This window comes from Mchenga conophoros, linkage group LG20 (assembly GCF_057382185.1).
Source record: "Mchenga conophoros isolate Kocher_MC1m ecotype Shallow Benthic linkage group LG20, M_conophoros_male_GT1.1, whole genome shotgun sequence".
NCBI lineage: Eukaryota > Metazoa > Chordata > Actinopteri > Cichliformes > Cichlidae > Mchenga > Mchenga conophoros.
Window position 1 is genome coordinate 5,723,704 of NC_140545.1, and position 4,187 is coordinate 5,727,890.

Consider the following 4,187-nt stretch of genomic DNA (forward strand, 5'->3'; position numbering starts at 1 on the left):
CAGCAAACTTTGTAAATAAGCAAACAACACTTCTCATTCTCTAAACGTTTGGCCACAGCTGTAGATTACACTATCAGTGCTTGTTCACTCTTGACAATAATTACATTTCTAAATTCTCTTTGTGCATTTACAGGTAAACAATATCTAATATTTTATCTAAATGACTGCTTTGTCTTTGAAAAGGGTGAAGAGCCTGAGGCCGGTGACAGTCCAGTTCTACTCTAAGTACATCCTTACTGTGGCTCACAGGACAAGGCCACATTCCTGTCCTGCCAGAAGAGAAGACAAACTTCAGAGTCTTCATGCAGTTCAACCACACCTGTCATATTCCATATGACAGGGGTCTCAAACTCCAGTCCTCAAGGGTGGACTGGAGTCATGCAACTTTTCCATGCCCTCGAGGACTGGAGTTTGAGACCCCTGCCGTATGGTGTTCATGCTGTTTTCTACCCCACAGTTACAGCATGTCTGACTGCCTGTTCAGCATATGCAAAAATATATGAGTTTAAGCATGTGATGACTAAGGCCTTCCATTATGGTGTTTGTCATCACATGTCACAGACATCTGGATGATCATTTGGAATAAACTAAAAACTTGTTACTTCATCTTTTATCTTTATTATTATTGTTGTTCTTATTTTACACTTTTCATGGTTAGGCATTAGGTTTATTTGTAGTAGTCCTTTCCAACGTCTTTCCCTCTTCCATGTTACTGTGTCAGCATCTATTTGGGTTTGGAAGTGGAACGGAAAGTCAGGAAATCCAAAGTGCCATTAAAACCAGAAGAGGTTCTTATATTTCAGAAGAAGGGATTAATTCAAAAGAAATGACCTCAATGCCATATTTTATTTAGGAACACTAGAGAGCACTTTGCAAAATAACACATTCTTATAATTTCACCCTCAGATGAGCCAAGCTACGACTGTCAGGGAATGTGATGTAGGTACAGAGCATATGAGAGTGGTTAAGTTAATGTCTCTTGTCTAGATGAAGGCACAATAGGGATCAATGGCAAGGCGTAGAGATTCAGTATCTTCAGTCTTCAGTGGACACTCCATTTCTGGCACAAAACACCTGTAAAAGATGGTCGATTTAGGAGGTGACCCGACAACTTCAGCCTGTCAAACATAGTAATGGAGCAGCATGTTTAAAAAAATATATCTAATTAAGCATGCACTCAGTACCCTAAGAATTATTATGGTAGTTAAACACAGTGATAGTTGTATATCATATTATATCACTTCAAACAGAGATGATCCAGTAATGCTGCACTAATGAATTAGACTAACTATTCACTTTAGCTAAAGTTATTAAGTTAGCTAAAGAGTTGGGATGCTGTGTAAGACATAAATAAAGCTAAAACACAAAGGTTTGGGCACCGTTTTGCATGTTTCCCTACTGTAGGGGTCTCTGCAAGCATACAGAGGGGCACTCTGAGAGGGTACAAGATGACAACTTTGGAATTCTACTAGAAACAGTCGATCATATTTGTTGTCAAAGCTGAATTCAGGGCAAACTACGCTAAATTAGCGTTTTTAGCTAACAGCTACAATAAGCATAACAGTTACCTTACGGCTATCTTTTGTTAACATGACGCTTGTTCTTATACATGTAATACATTTATTACCAACCTGAGAGTTTATCCGCTGGTCATTCGACATGACGAATGACTTCTGAAGTCTTAATTCAGCTCAAGACGCTGTAGATTCCCGTCGGTAACACTTTCGGTCCACTAGTAAAACGTAGTTCTATTAATCTGCGCTTGAACCGGAACCGGATGTAAGTTCCAAAAAACTGAATTTTGGAACTGAAATTGAATTGTAGAACTGAAACTGAATGGTGAGAAGTGAAACTGAAATTATTCGAGAGCTGAATTTTTAAAGGATAAAATGCAGTTTCAAAGCAAATCAATTCATTTTCAAAATATAAATTCAATTTCAATTTAGTGATGATCATTTTCAAACCATAAATTCAATTTCAAATTAGACTAATTCAAATTCAGTTTTCAAAAGCATTTATTCAAGTTACAATTCAGATTCAATCGGAGCAATTCAAATTCAAATTGAACTTATTCAAATTCAGTTTCTGATGGCACAGATTTCTGCCCATACTAAACGTGGAACAGCAGAAAATAAGGCCAAAGTGGTTTAGTGTCAGAGTGTCTGGATATCAGTGTTTAACCTCAGAATCTCATTTTCACATACTGCTAACTTTTACCTACCTCAACCAAGTGCTTTATACATTTTTCAGCCACTTTTGTATTTCTGTACCATTATAATAAAGGACAGCTTTTTGGAAATGGTCAAATCTAGGCCGAAGAACCAGAGACAACTTGTCATACCTGGTTCCTACAATGCATCTTATTTTGAGACTTAGGCATTTCATGATTATAGAAGCAAATCCATCTGCATGATGTCACTGTTTTCTACAGGTGATAGCATCAAATGCACTCAGAGATCCATTTCATTTAAAATGAAATGTTACAATTGCTTGCAATGATTCAATATTGGCGTGCCCACTGACATCCCCCTACCACACAAATACCCTCTCCCAATGTCCCATCAGCCACCTCTGCTGCCCATTAATCACGTCATGCGTCCTTCTCCTGCTGTACCCCAGGGATTGCTGAGGGGATCAGAGGATTGAACTGGAAAAAAACGTAATAAAGCAGTTCAAGCAGATGAACCAAATCGTGTCTTAAGAAAATTATGTATGTGTGTGTGTGTGTGTGTGTGTGTGTGTGTGTGTGTGGAGGGGGACAAGAGAGACATTAAAGTGCTGTGATGCTGGCTTAACTAGCAGTACTGTCCAAATGGATATGCTTGGCTTTTAGTAATGTCATTCCTTCTGAAGTGCTTTCTTAATCCCAAAGAGTTTTTTCCTCACTGTGGCCACCCTTGCTGATTCTGTTTCACAGAGGCAAAGTGGGCACAGACATATCACATTATTTTTGCTGGTCATCGAAAAAGTGATCAACTGAACAGCAATGAAGAATGTATGGAAGAGGATAAGGGCCACTGGGAAAAAAAAAGAAGTGAGGACGTCTTTTTTTCCCCAGAATTCTGAGAAAAAAGTCAGAATTCTGACTAAACGTCAATTTCTTGGTTTCCTGGCATGAGGTTATTGCGCTGTTGTTTCATGGATGAAAGTAAATTAATGCTCGTATTATTATTTAAATCTTTTTCTGAAGTTGGGTTAAATTTCATGATGTTTCATCTGCATTTTTGTTTGGGATTCCAGTTCAAGCGGGTTTCACTCCATACTCTTTTTTAGAGACAAGTCACAAAGGAGGGTCGGCTTACACTGGTTAAACCATGAGCTGACAGGTGGCTTGGCCTGGTTCACCAGAGACACTTTACTCCTTAAAGCTACAGTTACAATGATTTAGATAGGCCTGTTTTAAGAATTCATTTGTTCAAGCACTGAACACCTCTTAAAGTATAAGACTGTATTCCCAATTAAGATCCACAGGCATTAAAAACAGCACTTGCAAGTTGGTAATTTTAACTGTAATTTCTCATCTGATTAATAAAAAAAAAAACCATTCCTATCCATTTGAATCAAATCTCCATTGCTTCCCACTTACTTTACCTAGATCATTGTTATGGGTTGCAAATGATGATGATGATTTAGTGCTGTAAGACAGACAATGATTTGACACTGTTCCAATGCTGGATCAATAGCTTTGTTGACAGAGAATCCAGATGAGCCAGCATTGCCCTAACAGTACAGGGCCTGCTCCATTATGCTAAACCCAAGACTTGGGAGGGCAGCAGTAATTGTCTAAACAACACACCCCACATTCCTCAGTTGATACCGCATTGACATCTAACATATTGGATTCCATGCTGGAGCAATCAGGCCAAGACTGCAGTGTTGGGGCACTCGAAGATGCGACCAGGAGCCAGGATAATTAACATTTATTGATACATGACTGCTGTAAGCCTGTTTGCCCAGTGAATTAAACCAGCTCATTACAGGCTTAATGGTGGGTAGGGGGGATAAATAATAGATGCTGGTCCACTCACTGCCACTTTAGAATGCATCAGGAGACCCCCCCACTGCCTCTCCTCCCCACCATTCCTGACATCAATTTGCCCCACACAAAGTCAAGGCATCCTCCCTTGAAACCAAAACTGACATCGCCACTTTAATCCCATTCAAATGGTCTCATGTGGGCTTGGTTG

At 39.3% G+C, this 4,187-nt stretch overlaps 1 long non-coding RNA gene across 1 annotated transcript; it reads right to left on the minus strand.

Annotated features, from left to right (window-relative positions):
• Window positions 1-829: 829 nt before the first annotated feature.
• LOC146550198 (uncharacterized) lies at window positions 830-2,082 on the minus strand. The gene is made up of 2 exons (XR_014890182.1): window positions 1,632-2,082; window positions 830-1,074 (listed from the first exon to the last, which is right to left on the minus strand). It is a non-coding gene; the product is annotated as an uncharacterized LOC146550198 (long non-coding RNA).
• Between the last annotated feature and the right edge of the window lie 2,105 nt (window positions 2,083-4,187).